Raw genomic sequence first — 16,377 nt, forward strand, 5'->3', positions numbered from 1 at the left:
TCTAGTTTTATAAACCTATCTCCTAGGTGCATATAATTAATATTTTATATTAATTATAATGTGCAACCTAGCTTTTTTCCTCTTAGGGATTTGATCTCCTTTTATAAGGACTGATCTCTTTGTAATTTTATTCATTCACTTTTGATAATAGCAATCTTTCTTTTTGCTCATCAAGAATGTCTCATCTATGGATCTGGTAATTCCTGCCTCCATAGCTTTTTGCTTCTCTTTCTATGATAAGTGTTTGCATGTAGGTGATTCTTGGGAGCTATGAGGTTGATCTTTCATAAACTTAAATATGTTCTAGTAAACTTGGTATATCTCTTAGTAGAGTTGTTATTCTAAGAAGCTAAAGTTAAAGATGTGAAGAAGACATGTCGGTGATGATGTGGTTAAGTTTTCTCGTCATAATGTTACATGTATGGAAAGATATACAAGTTGTAAGGTGATAGATTAATGTTCTCGCTAAGTGTAACATGTTCTTAATGTGGTCCTATAATAATTAATTGAGAAGGTATAATAGCTGACTTAGGAAATTATTTTATGGATTCAATATAAAGGAAGGACATTTTCCTTTATCATAAGAATACTAGAGAAGTGATTGTAAGCAGCATGAAGAGAGAAATGCAAAGATAAGTAGAGTAGAGCAAAAGTGAATGAAACTTCATTGCCAAGGTTTTATTGTGTGAACTAAAGTCAGATACTTGGATCCAAGGTTTGTGGCCTAGTCTACAAGGTCTAACAGTGATTGGTGTGGTTGACAGGATAGAAGAAAGAAGTTAAAGTATAACACATATAATTATTCTAGAAGGAATAGTTGAGAGATCAGTTGGATAGTGAGTTCAGTGGTCTTTCCTTAGAAGCTATTTGGGCAGTGGGTCCTTCTATCTTCTACAAATCTTAATAGCATTGGCACAACTCCTAACAAGGTTGGAATCTTCTAACAAGGATTCAAAGTCTCCTAATAGAGACTTATATGTACTAAATATTGTAATAGACTCCTAACAGGTTCCATCCTCTAAAAAGGACTATTTATATTAGTACATCATCTTATGGGCATCATTCCCACCAGGGTTTTCCCTTTGATCAAGGGTTTCCCTAGTTAACATATCTGGTGTAATTGTCTATGTGTATCTTGTTAAATTTGTTGTTTACTTTGATTGAATGGATAAGATTGTATAAGGTTGATAAATGTTTTAATTATTGAATAACTAATTCACCCCCCCTCTTAGTTATCTTGGTGGAGTATTGTTTCTAACAACTAGGACCCCTAGTGGCATATATCACGTGCCTAAATTGGTCTAGTGAGCTCATAGTGTTCCCTATGACCCCTTTTGACCTATTAAATGAGAACATATGTTCCTAGGGGTCCTAGGACCCCTCTAACAATATATCATGTGTTTGAATGAGTCAAAATGAGGGTAAGTGCAAGAAGTTGGGTCTCACTTTTTGGCAAAAAGTCAAAGTGTTTTTCCTATGTTTGAAATTTCTTGTCAATTGATGTCAAAACTTGAGATATTTAGAGATTGAATATAAAAAAATTTAGAAATAAAAATTTTATGTTCAAAATCTACTTTTTGAATATGTAATTTATTTCTATACACATATGATAGATTATTTTTTTCTATGAATCTTTAAAAACCACTTTTTCAAAATGCATGTTTAAGGACCATACCACACTCATGTATGAACACCATAATTTGACACAAAGAAATGAATTTTTGTAAATCCTTTTAAAGGAAGTCACCTAACACACCAAAGATTGAGGGTAATATTTTTCATTTCCATTAGTTTTTTATTGAATACTTTTTTAGTTATTAAGTTTTAATTGACTATTGAGGTAAATTTTAAAACCTCTCATGTATAGATACCATAATTTGATCAAAAATTCACTTTTTCAGATATTCTTTTTTAAGCTTTAAAAAATTGTTTGTATTGATGGCATATAAATTGATTTCAGGAAAATTTAAAAGTAAAAAAGTTATTGAAGTTTTAGAGAACCTCACTATTCTACATTTAAGTAACACCTTTGATTAAAAAATAATGCAAAAATAGTAAATAAAATCATAACACTATAAAATTTATATTTATAAAATCTAATAGTGAAAACTCTAATGAAGTTTTGTTTCATAAAAGAAAATTCATCTGGAAGACCCTCTAAATATTATGGCAAGGCATGAATTTGTCAGCTCAATGCCTTAGCCAAATCTTGAGAGTCAAGGCATAGACTTTGTCTTGCCAAGCCTATCTCAAACCAAAATCTAAGGTAGGAGTAAAAAAATTGCCATATATTGTAAGAAACGAGCACCCATTATTTGAAATTCAAAAAATGGGTGCTTGTTTGGAAAAAGTCAAATCAACATTTAAAATACATTTAAAATCCAAAAAAAAAAATTAAATGAATTTAATAAAAACAGGTACCCAATTTTTTAAAAACAAGTAACTATTTTTAAAATAATAAATTATTTGTTTTTTAAAAAAATGGGCACCCATTTTTTGAAAATAAAAATGAGGAACTGATCCTAAAATGGATACCTATTTTTAAAAAATGTGTGCTTATTTCTAAAAGAGCGTGATCTCAATCCTCAAAATTGAGATCCAACTTCTTGCTTCTACCCAGGGGTCATAGAGTACCCTATGACCTCTTTCAATGCATTATATGATCACATATGCTCCTATGGGTTCTAGGACCCCTATGGACATACATTATGTGTTTGAATAGGTTAAATGGGGTTATAAAGTTCCCTATGACCCCTTTCGACCCATTAAACATAAAAATACATTCCTATGGGTCCTAGGAACATATATCATGTGTTTGAATGATTCAGAGAGGGTAATAGAGTACCCTATGACCCCTAAGGATACTTAATGTCATCAAATGGGTAAAAAGGGGTCATAGGGTATTCTAGGACCCCTTTTGAGTCATTAGATCACATCATTTATGTGGTTAGGGGTCCTAGGACCCATAATCACACATATTGTGATTGAATGAGTCAAAGAGTGTCAAAGGGTACATTATGACCCCTTTTGATCCTTTGGAACCATTATATATATGGTTAAGGGTCCTAAAGACTTTGAAAAACATACTAAGGATCATAAAAAGGGGTCATACTATTATTTTTTTAAATGAAAAAAAATAACAAATTAATTTTTTTTTGGGGGGAAAATCAGGTATCTAATTTGAGAAAGGGTATCCAATTTGAGAAAGAGTATCTTACTTGGGAATGGGTACCCCATTAGGCTCGGTTTTGTTTTAGATTCCAACCCTCCATGGTCAACATGAAAAAATCCCAAAAATGTAGTTTTGGGCTATTATTGTGTGTTTCTGACTTTGACCATGTAGCGTACAAATTCTTTTCATCCAAATTTGATGAAACAAAAATGGTTTCTTGAGAACATTCTCAAAGTTCCATAGATATAATGTTTGATAAATTATGAGTTTAGTAAGTAATTATTACTTATTTTCTAATGGATTTAGCTACAAAGTGTTGATTAACATACTGATCGAAGAATAGCTATAACTTTCAAATTGTATAAAATTTTTAAAATCTAAAAGATGTATCACATTCTATGCTTTGATTTCCATAAGGAAAAAATAAGAAAATTTTTAATTTTATTTTCTTTGAATTAGTTAAGGTGGTTAGACATGACAGGTTTTTTATTTTGAAAATGCTATAATAGAAAATTCATAATTAATTATTTATTTTGAATAAAAATATCCAAAAATATGTTTCACATCTGGGAAGGAGTTTACTTCTTATATATAGAATCTTATTTAAAAATATTACCATTTGATTTTGATTAAGGTGGTCAAACATACACCTACTTCTTACTTTTGTCCTAGCAATACAAAATAATTTATTTTTCTTCAGATAAGCCCTAGTCATTTAGAAACTACATTCAATTTTCTACAAATTCTTTTCTTACAACTTTTTTATATAAATTCCATAACTACTTTAAAATTACATGTCAAGTCGACATTACCCTAATTTGATGATTTTTCACTACCACTTAGGGGCATAGTTTGGTTGACCATGATTCTACACATACCCTATGTATGTATAAATACATGTTACGTGTGTATATATATGTATTTTTATATGTATGTGTGCATATGCATATGTATGTATATATACATGTATGTATGTCCACGTATTTTCAAGTGCAACACATATGTGTGTGTGTGTGTGTGTGTGTGTGTTTTTAGGTGCATGATTACTTCAAACATTTTGAGATATTCCTCGTGCAACTATTTTTTTCCATATCCCACAATCAAACATTCCAGGAGATATCTCTGATTGATTATTTTTAAATAATTTAGTTGCATTTTCTATGATTCCACATTTTACATACATGTCTACAATGTCATTTTCAACTATAGCATCTAATAAAAATAACCCTATAATTTTTCTTTCATTGATGTCCATGCACATAGGAAGATACTGGAAAAGAATTTGGTTTTATGACTATCAATTGTATTTTCTTGAAAGTGACTCAATGTTTATCAACAAATTCATTTTCAGCATCCCTTACTATTATTGCATTCTATGAGGTGACATCTCTTTGAGGAATTCTATCAAGTCATTCACATAGCTTGTAGGTGCTTTCACATTTTACATGCATGTGATAATGATTAACCAAAATCTATTTTCCACAATACTTTGATGGATATTTGTAACCTACTCCAAAGCTCCCTATTTATCACTATCAAGGTGGGTGCTAGAAATGTTTGTGGAATGTGGCCTTAAATTTTCCAATTGCATTTTATCAAATGTTTCTAAGGCTCTTTAACAATTGCATATTTGTAGATATCTAATGATCATTGTAATCCTTGAGAACTCATTTTTTATAGGGATATTATCATGCCTAGTCTATGCTTCCATGTTTTGCATGCACTTCTATGAGGGTAGATGCAAAAAAAGTTTGAAAAATCCTCCATCCATTAGGCTTTGATGGATGTCTAAATCCAATTTCAAAGCTCCCATATTAGCACACATAGGGAGGATGCTAGCGTAGATTATGGAATTTTTGGGTATAATTGCTAACAACATTTTATTGATTAATTTTACAGTTATTAATCATTCTGATTGTCACAATTTATGTATATCTCATCATCCAAATATGTCAATTAAAATATAGTTGGACCTAAGAGATTTTTAAAATAATCAAGAAATCCAAAACTTTAATGGCCCCACAAAATTTCACATTTGAAAACTTTCCCTCTATCTCTCTCAAATTCAAATTTCCATGAACATTTTTTATGAAAATGCCAAACTATCATAAAATCAAGGTAGGTATACTTTCGTCTCCTTTAGTTTTCATTTAAAACTAGTTAGAATGGGTCAAAAAAATGATGTTGGTACTACTAAGATAGTTATGCTAGCAAGAGAGGTCTACGTGCTCACTATCTTGAGACTTGCAACTAGAATTATAAAAAAGAAAAATGGAATCACTCATATAGACATCATTGTTACCCAAATCAAGAGCATAAGTGAATAAGTTATCCAAAATAATGTTGAATTAGTTATATCTATATACATTGTTTGGGGCTACTTTCCTCTATCTATGTATCATTTATTTGGCATTTGGTTTGTGTTTGTTTTTTTGTTTGTTTTAGAGTGTATCTTTATCTCCTTTTTTAATCTCTAACTAGGGTTTCTAGTACCTATAAAATTAGTTTAATTTAATGAAAATAAGTCATTTTGCAAGAAAATCCCAAATAACTTAAAACCTTCAATGAAAGTATAAATCCATAACATTTACAAAATTTAATTAACATGTAACCAAATAAAGAATCCCTCTTATAGTTCCATAGTAAAATCTTAATAAGATTAAAAATTTCCTTTAAAACTCACTGACTATGATAATTACACCAAAAATTTCTAACTAATTACACTAAACAACATACTGCATGCATAGAAAACTAAAGGATTTGAACAATCCAAATCCACAAAGCCCGAAGAATACATGCATGCATGAACTTTTCACATAGAAGAAAAAGAAAATAAGAGGCAAATATTTTGCTCTGAAAATATTCAAATTGTATTTTCATAAATGAGAACAATATGAGATATTTGTAAAAGCTCAATCCTTATAGAAGGAGATCAAAAACCTGAAGGGAAACCCTAAGAGGTAAATGACATTTAATAATTACTAAATAATTATTAGATGGGAGTGCAAAGTGCATAAAGTAAAATCTTAAGAAGGGAGTAAAGATAATTTAATAAATTAAATTAAATTAAATCTTTACTCTAACACCCCCCCTTAAGATGAGGAACAATGTAGCTACAAACAATACAATGCTAAAAAAAACTTGGATCTCGATAACAAGGCTTAATGAGGTACCAAATCACAACCAAATCACTATGAAAGGGAGAAATAGATAAAATCCAGTGGGAAAAACTCTACTCCAAAAAGAGATAGCAAGAAAAGAAGTAAGGAATGGCTTATCACTGAGACCCCCCAAGGACAACTTCCTTCATCCCAAGCATAGAGTACAGCTAAAGATACTGCAAGGATGCAAAAGGTTTTGTGAAGATGTTCGTAACTTGCTCAACAATGGGAATGTGGTCCAAGTTCAAAGTGTCATACTAAAATAGATCCCCAATGAAGTGCATGTGAAGCTCAATGTGCTTGTTCTACTAATGATCAACTAGGTTGTGAGAAATGTTTATAGCACTCTGATTGCCACACCACATAAAGGTGGGACTGTCAAGAGACAGTCCAAAATCTGTCATCAACTATTCAAGCCACAAAACCTCCTGACTACCTAGCATAATTTCCCTATACTTTGACTTAGTAGACGATAATGTGTGAGCATGCTACTTCTTGCAAGACCATGTGATAGGACCAAAACAAAGATAGAAGACAAATCCATAAGTAGACTTGCAATCATCAATATCACCATCCTAATTTGAGCCTATGTAACTAACATTGTGAAGACCACCTGATGTGTAGTGAATACCATAACATGTAGTACCCTTAATGTACCTCAAGATACATTTGGAAGCCTTCCAATGACTCTCATGTTGATCATGGGAGAATCAAGAGACAAGTCCAACCACGAAGGAAATATCAGTTGTTGTGTGTGTCAGGTACAAAAAACTACCTACAAGCTATATGTATAAAGTGAAATCCACTATAGGAGTAGTACAAGTGGTAGATTAAAAAAAACTTAACTAAAAAGGTGTGGAAGAAGGCTTGCAATATAGCATGTTGAATCTTTGAAGCATATCAAGAGCATTCTTCTATTGGTGTATGGCTATCCCATTCAAAGTCTGAGAAACCACTAGGCCCAAAATATAGTGTAGAAGTCTAAGGTATGTCATCTCAAACTGCTCTCTCAAGGCTTGTTGAACTATTTGTATCATGGAGACTGAGCTACTTGTAATGGTGAGACCATCTACAAAAAGCACAAGTATCAATCAGTCAACCCCATGACACCAAATCTAAATTGTAGGATCAAAATGACAACAAGTAAATTTTGAAGCAAGCAAGAAGGAATCCATCTTGTTATACCAAGACTGAGGGGCCTATTTGAGACCATATAATGAACTCTGAATCGTGCATACCAATGAAGAGTCCTATATAAAACCATGTGGCTACTCCATATAGATATCCTCATGAAGCTCTCCATGTAGAAAGAAACTCTTCATGTTGTTGGTTAACAGGTTGTCCCTCTTGCTAACTTGGCTTTACCTTGACTATAGATGCTTGGAATGTAAGGAAACAAAAGGATGTCACCAAAAAATGGGTCAATGTATCTGTTATATCATTTCCCTCTAAATTACAAGGTATAACTCCCTTATATGCAAGCTATGCAATGACCTATTTGTTTAATAGATCATTTGGATGGGGCTATGCTCTTAACCTGAAAGCAAAAATGGATAAACTAGGATGCTCATAACTACAAACACCCTAGGTAGAAATAGATTTGGCAAACCTATTATACCCAGTGGAATGGTTATCACAAGTTACCTTGAAGCCCTTTTAATATTACTCCTACTCTAATCTAAATGTATATTAGACCTACTATAAATAGAACATTAGAAATGCTAATCTCAAATGGAATTAAGACAACACAAGACCTATTTATAGATATTAATCAACTCCTTCATTTCATACAACCTCTCAATTTTAACTTAGTATCTATAAATAAAGGAGGAGAAGTTGCATAAAATTGTTGATCCTTTTCACTAACTCAGAAAATTACATATATAGGCCCCCTCCTAGGGTACTTGGCTAGTTATAGATTCATCAGTTACAACAACAAAGCACTTGAATCATTCAAAAATCCAACAATCATAAGTTACAATTCAATAAATTGGAGAAAGAAAGAAGAAATTGTTAGAAACAATCAAAATGGTTGATATTCCTCTCTGATCTATAATAGTCACCTCAGCATCAAAAATTGTGTTTCATATCCTACTAACAACCATAGAAATTTTGAATCCTAGCCATCAATCTTGAATCGATGATCACAATTTAAACATGACAATCCTTTCATCTTTCCTTCTCTACTTTAAAGCTTAACTATGGGAAAACTATTGTAAGGTTACAATCCATTACTTTTGCAACATTGCAACCTTCCAGACTAACCACAACTTTAACCTTGCAAACTCATGAAAGCTTTAGATTGACTACCTTCCATCTTTACTGTGGTCTGGGACATAACTGTTGGAATAATGATACATTTGTCATTAGTTACAACACTTATTTGATTCTGAATGCTTACTGAGTTCATCACTCAGTTTACAGTTCATACCAAGCATTCGTTGGTTACCAAGTATGTTCTGTAGTGTTTACCGAGTCAGAAAGGTAAACGAAGGTTTTAGTGTTTACCGAGTCAAGAAGGTAAACGAAGGTTTTAGTGTTTACCGAGTCAGAAAGGTAAACAAAGATTTTAGTGTTTACCGAGTCAGAAAGGTAAACAAAGGTTTTAGTGTTTACTGAGTCAAAAAGGTAAACAAAGAGTTTAGTGTTTACCGAGTCAGAAAGGTAAATGAAGGTTTCAGTAGTTACCAAGATAGAAAGGTAAAAGAAGTATTCAGTGCTTACCAAGTGAATCCAAGGAGTTAGTTTCTACCGAGTGACACAATGTTTACCGAGTCACCAGTGGTTACCAAGTTCCAAGCTACTCAGAGTGATTAGTATGGACTGAGCCCCTACCTCTACCAAGTGCATGACGATGCCATGTAATGTAGTGGATGCCGAGTGTCAGAAGGTCACTGAGTGAGTTTGAGGAACATGAGTTTTCTACTATCTGGCCAACTCAGTAATGTTTTTTTCACTTGTGTTTGGACAACCTTGTTGCTGTAAATATTAGAATGGTATATATGTAATGTATTGTGCCATTTGCAATATAATCATAATAATAATAAAAAGGATAAGAAATAAGGAAGATAAGTAACAGTGAAGTAAGAGCGAATTAAAAGAGAATCAGCAGCGGAGTATTCAGCAAGGTTATCAAGGAGCAACAAAGATATATCCATCACATCAAGTGATCAGTACATAAGATCTAATCAGCAAACTAGTTGCAAGAAGATCCAGTGCTTCATCCTAACAGGTGAATCAGTTTTGTAAATCCTTTAACAGGTTAGACTTAATAGTCTTTTGTAAATCTCCTAACAGAGTGCATACTTCATTGTATGTTTGTAAATCCTCTAACAAGGTGGATCTAGCAGTCCTACTTGCTCCTAACAGGGCAGATCACCAGAAGTGATCATTGTAAGCCTTAACCGGCCAACTTTATACTGCAGTATTGAAGTTTCGTGGGCATCATCCCCACCCCAATTTTACTTTCAAATTGAAAGGTTTCTGGGTCACCAAATCAGTGTGTTAATCTTTTCATGCATATAGTAAAGTAGATGAATGAATGGTGAATTTGTTATTATGCTGAATTGGTTTAAATTTTAAAGTTTACTGATTCACCCCTCCCCTCTCAGTAACCTTGTTAGTCCTAATATTTCCAACAATTGGTATCAAAGCTTTGTGGTTCTCAGGACAGAGCTTGACAACTTGAGCAAAGATCAAGGACAATGGAGATATTCAGACTTGACAAAACTATTGAGAATGAGAAGCTAGATTTGGAGATGGCCATGGTTCAACTCAAAGAAGCAAAGGAACATCTTTCTCAATCCCTAAAAAGAAGAAAGGAACTTACAAGACAAATAAATGACCATTTTTATGTTGAAGAAAGGATTGAAGATTTGTTACCATCAAGTAATATAGAAGAAGTTGAGAAAGCAATCAAAGAACTTCTAGAAAAGAATGGATCTCTGCAAGAAGAGGTAAGAAAGCTTAAAAAAGAGCAAGAAATACAATCAATTAGGCTATGTGAAGTTTTGGAACAAAGAAACAAAGCACAAGAAGAATTGGAAGATAGAAGTCATGAAACTCAAAATCAATCCCTTGAACATGAAGATCTAGCAGATCAACTATCCAATGCAAATGAAGAAATCAGGATTCTCAAAGCACAAAATGAAAGTCTACAGAATGACTTAAGAACTAAGAGACAAATCAATGAAAGCTTGGAAAATGATCTAAATATTGAAAAACAAGTCAATGAAAGGATGATGAAATCTCAAGCAGACATGAATCAATTGAATCAACAAAATGAGCAGAATTTTTATAAGCAAAAAGGTAAAGCTGGTCTTGGATACAAGGAAGAAGGTGAATCTTCTGAACAAGGTACCCAAAGGAATCAAAGACCCACTTGTAATCATTGTGGCAAGATAGGTCATACATCTAACAAATGTTGGAGTAATGGTAAAGGTAAATTCAATGGAAAATGTTTCAATTGCAATCAGCATGGTCACAAAGCCAATGAATGCAAGGAGAAACCAAAGTTTGAAGGCAAATATCACAAATGCAAGAAACAAGGACACAAGGCATTTGAATGTAGATCAAAATCATTCAATCCAGTAGAAAAAATTGTCAAAGCAATATTTGGTTGGGATTACAATACTTGGTGTAGATGTCACTATTGTGGAGAATATGGACACATAGGAACAAACTGTAGAAGGCATCACCTAAGGAAGAAAGATACAACCATAAGATGCTATACTTGCACTGAATTTGGTCATATAGCCAAGAATTGAATGAATATAGTAAATTTTGAAGATGAAAAGAAAACTAGAGCTGATAATATTTGAAAGCAAATGAAACAACAGTGGATTCCTAAGTCTACCGAGCAAGAAAATTCAAATGATGGAAATGTCACTCTAAGAATGGGTGACTCCACCATTCCTAATTAGACTTATCAAGAAGGATAAGGGACTGCATCTTCAAGCCATATCCTAAGTAGTTCCAAAAAGAAGGAGTGGAAATGATAAATCAGTATTGCAGATACAAATCATAATTCACAGTGTTGCATCTACTGAGTAAGGTCAGTTTTCAGACTTTACCGAGCTTGGTCAAGAAAATAAGTAAGGTTTTGTGTGTTCACTGAGTTGCAAGGTTTACTGAGTAAGTCGGTGACTATTTATAAAACCCTAACTCTCATCTACCTTCGTACTTGAGCATTAATGATAGGATTTCAATCAAAAAGGCAGAATTTGATCTTATTCTTCACCACAAATTCAGAGTTCATAGAGAAAATATATTTTCAAGTACATTCAAGCAAGTTCAAGTGATTTGAGGCAATTTTTCAGCAAAGAATTTGTGTTACGAAATCATTCTCTCACCGAGTAGCAATGGCATCCACAAGCACCAGTGGCAGTAAGGTGAAAAGAGGTTCTGAAATGCTTATGAAGGGAGTCAAATGGGAGGTGCCCAATTTCAAAATTGTTCCTACCATCACTAAATCACTTGACCTGCATGGAGCTCAATCGTAGATCCCTCCAAAGGTACTTCTTATCAATGATATTTGTACTCATTTCAAGTGTACTATGCAAGAAATAGGGACACTAGATATGGATAGTACCCTAGCCGAGTTATGCATGGATGGAACCCTAAAATCTGAGTTTAAACATTTGGAAACCAAAGGTTTAACCCATATCCCGCATCTGCCAAGAAGTTTCCAAGTGAAATGGGTGAGGTATATCTTAAGCCATATGCATAATGGACAATTGTGGTTAGAACACCCATCCTCATCACAAAGAAGATGATCCAAAAGATCATGGGTTTACCAATGTTGATCAAAGCCAAAACCACCAAAACCCTAGGTCGAGATGAACTTCAAAAATTAACCCAAGCCGAATGGGATGGCAAAGGTTTAAAGCTCAACAATGTTTCAGATATAGAACTAAAATTTGGTATTTGTGTTATTGCATACAAACTGTATAGTTCCAGCAGGCTGAATAGTGTACCCTATGAGGCTGTAGATTTGGCATATAAGATTTTAAAGAAAAATATGGAGTTTGACCTAGCTGATGTGCTATTAAAACAATTGAATAAAAACATGGATAGCATAAGGATTGCAAAGAAAAACCCTTGTAAATTTGGTTCTTTGCTAGTTTGTTTATTTTTCTATGTACAGAAATTCTTTCCATCTAAGGGTGAGGTCATATGGAGGAAAGTTACTCCAATTTTGTATCAAATAAATGAATTCATAACAGAAATGGGTATGAATTTCGATAAGGTAATGGATAATTATTTTGAAGATTTCAAGGAAAGGATGAACAACAGGTTCAAGATACCTTCGAAACTTGTTGAAGAGTACAAGGATGATGTCTGTTTCATGGTTGACTGTGACAGAGTCTACATCCAAGCAGTCAAACCCCGAGTCGCATGGGTAAAACCATTGCCCTATGAGCTAAATATTGATGATGCCATAGATATCATTGAGGCACTGGTAAATGAACCAGTGGATCCCAAGTTGCTTGCATTTGGAACCTATGAAGAGGCAAAGGTTAGAATAGAGCTTGAAATCAAGCTTCCTCAAGCAATCTCTAAAGGCAGGAGAAAGATAGAAAAGCTAAAAGTTGATACTGGACCTCTCATGATAACGGAAGGGAGAGGAGAAGATGAAGAAAAGGAAGAAGAAGAAGAAGAGCCTCAACGAAAGAAAGGTAAGGTGACTATCACGAAACCTACAAAGAAAACCACTGCAGTATTCTCCAGGAGAACAAGATAGGGAAAGAAGGAACCTGTATTTGTTAAGCCTCCACTCACCTTTGAAGCAAGACTAAAGCAATTAGACGAAGGAGGTAGCTTCACAAACTTCAAAGCATTAAAGTTTGAAACCAAAACAAAACAGGAGAAAATGCAGATTGAGGATCTGGTACTGAACAAAATGGGTAAATGGAAATACTCCCCAGACCAGATAGCCTCTTAGATCTCTAAAGAGCTATTGGAAATTGCAACCAAGATGGGAAGCTGCTACCAAGACTATCAAAGACATTTATGAGCAGACCCTGAGGAATCTCCTGCCAAGTCTCTCTAATGCTGAAGTGAAGAAATCATTGAAAGATCATGAAGGTAATATGATGATTAGATTCCACACTTGTTTGATACTTTTCAAAGGCATTGAGCATGTAGTAAATGATGCAACAAACATGTGGAAAAATATCTATCATCTACACAGACCCAGTGAGGATACTGTTGAAATCACAGACAATGATAGCAGTGATGATAATGATGATGATGATGATGGTGATGATGGTGATGACATTGAAGACATTCCAAAAGACCTGCAATCATTAATGTTAGAAATTGAGGAAGAAGCTGAAAGAGAAATGAAGGAAGAAGCAGCCTCTACTGGTGAGATTGTAAGCTCAATAGCCTCATCAATTGATCAATCTCCACCTGTCTCCTCTCAGCTCCAGGTTTCTGCAATGCAAGTGCCAAGCACTTCATCTACCGAGCTAGCAGTCACTTCTTTAGTTACCGAGCTTCCAAGCACATCATTAGCCACCGAGTCATCCACTGTAGCAGTCACTTCCCTGAGTGTATCTCTTCCACCTACAACTTGTACAGTAAGTCTTCCAAGTTTCATATCAATTTTGTCTTCCTCAGCCACATTAGCCCCAATTTTTTCTCCAGTCAGTTCTCCAGTAGTAAATATACCAGTATGTACATCATTTTTGACTAGTACATAATTTTTGGGATGTATATCAAGTTTTGATATAGCCAACACTTCTCTTAGTTTACCTTTAGTTGGTCCCATTCCAGTTTTGACTGCTAGTCCTGCAGCATCGACCATTGTATCTACTTCAAAAGAAAAGTAGGTAAGTACTGTAGATAAACCAAAGACACCCTTGAGATTGCTACTTACAGATAGTGATATAGATTTGGATGAAGAAATTGTCATTCCATAGATAAATCTAGAAACTGCTACAGTTAATGAACTGAGATTGGCTAGTCAGCGTCTAGAGAAAAAGGCATAGCAAATGCAGCTAAGGAATGAAAGGGACAGAGAATTCAACATCATTGAGAGTGCTAAGAACATAATAACTGAGGCTATAAGTGTTGATGTGGATTCATCTCAACACATTTTGTTACAGCTAGAAGAAGCAGTGAATAAATTTAATGAGGATATCTCAGGACAAGAAAAGTTAATAGAGAAAGCAGAAAGGAAATTTGAAAATAAGGTGCTTAAGCACATTGCTCAACACTTAGCAATAAAACAAGTTGAATTAACCTCAATTTTGTCCGACATTGAAAATTCTTTTAATAATGTAACCTCACTTTTTGCAAAACTTTTTGATTTTACCGAGTATACAAAGGAAATAAAAGAAAAGTTGAATAAAATTGATGAGGATATAAAGGTCAGTGCCCAAATGCTACAATCTGACCACAGTGCAAGTTCATCCCATCATCTGAGAATCAAATTTTTGTCAGAGAAATAGGCAGAATTGCTGAGAGAGGAAGCAAGGATCAGGTCTACTCTGATTGACATCCAGAATATGATCCTTCCTATCATGAACACAATGCAGAAGCACATTGCATATTCTAAAACATTGATCCATGACAATAACTTCTCTGTTGCAGACCATGTGATTGAACTTTCTACAAAAGTTCAAGTAGCTCTCTCCACATGTAAAATCCTGCAAGACAATTGGGATAAAACTCTACAACTAATTCTTCAGGTACATTCTGAGTTTATCACACATTTTGGTGTCTCCATGTAAATACATTCTTTATTCTTTGGCATTAATGTCAAAAAGGGGGAGAAAGTAGGAGAATCAGACACAAAAGGGGAGAAGGTAATAAAGTAATAAAGAATAAAGTCATATAACTCATGTAAAAACCTTGTGTATATTGTATGGGGGAGTTATATGTAAGGTAGCCCATGTATATTCAGCACAGCAGAATCAAATTAGTTTTGTCAGATCTTGTATATAAATTTTGGCTCATAAGAGTTTTTGTCACTAAAGACAAAGGGGGAGATTATTGGAATAATGATACATTTGTCATTAGTTACAACACCTATTTGATTCTGAATGCTTACTGAGTTCATCACTTAGTTTACAGTTCATACCGAGCATTCGTTGGTTACCAAGTATGTTCTGCAGTGTTTACCGAGTCAGAAAGGTAAACGAAGGTTTTAGTGTTTACCGAGTCAGGAAGGTAAATGAAGGTTTTAGTGTTTACCAAGTCAGAAAGGTAAACAAAGGTTTTAGTGTTTACCGAGTTAGAAAGGTAAACGAAGGTTTTAGTGTTTATCGAGTCAGAAAGGTAAATGAATGATTTAGTGTTTACTGAGTTAGGAAGGTAAATGAAGGTTTCAGTAGTTACCAAGACAGAAAGGTAAAAGAAGTATTCAGTGCTTACCAAGTGAATCGAAGGAGTTAGTTTCTACCGAGTGACACTGTTTACTGAGTCACCAGTGGTTACCAAGTTCCAAGCTACTCAGAGTGATTAGTATGGACTGAGCCCCTACCTCTACCGAGTGCATGATGATGTCGTGTAATGTAGTGGATGCCGAGTGTCAAAAGGTCACCGAGTGAGTTTGAGGAACCTGATTTTTCTACTATCTGGCCGACTCAGTAATGTTTCTTTCACTTGTTTTTGGCCGACCTTGTTGCTGTAAATATTAGAATGGTATATATGTAATGTATTGTGCCATTTGCAATATAATCATAATAATAATATAAAAAAAAAGAAATAAGGAAGATAAGTAACAGTGAAGTAAGAGCGAATTAAAAGAGAATCAGTAGCAGAGTATTTAGCAAGGTTATCAAGGAGCAACAAAGATATATCCATCACATCAAGTGATCAGTACATAAGATCTAATCAGCAAACCAGTTGCAAGCAGATCCACAGCTTCATCCTAACAGGTGAATCAGTTTTGTAAATCCTTTAACAGGGTAGACTTAACAGTCTTTTGTAAATCTCCTAACAGAGTGCATACTTCATTGTATGTTTGTAAATCCTCTAACAAGGTGGATCTAGCAGCCCTACTTGCTCCTAACAGGGAAGATCACTAGAAGTGAT

This window comes from Cupressus sempervirens, chromosome 9 (assembly GCF_028749045.1).
Source record: "Cupressus sempervirens isolate cs-2001-9-10 chromosome 9, ASM2874904v1, whole genome shotgun sequence".
NCBI classification, from domain to species: Eukaryota; Viridiplantae; Streptophyta; class Pinopsida; order Cupressales; family Cupressaceae; genus Cupressus; species Cupressus sempervirens.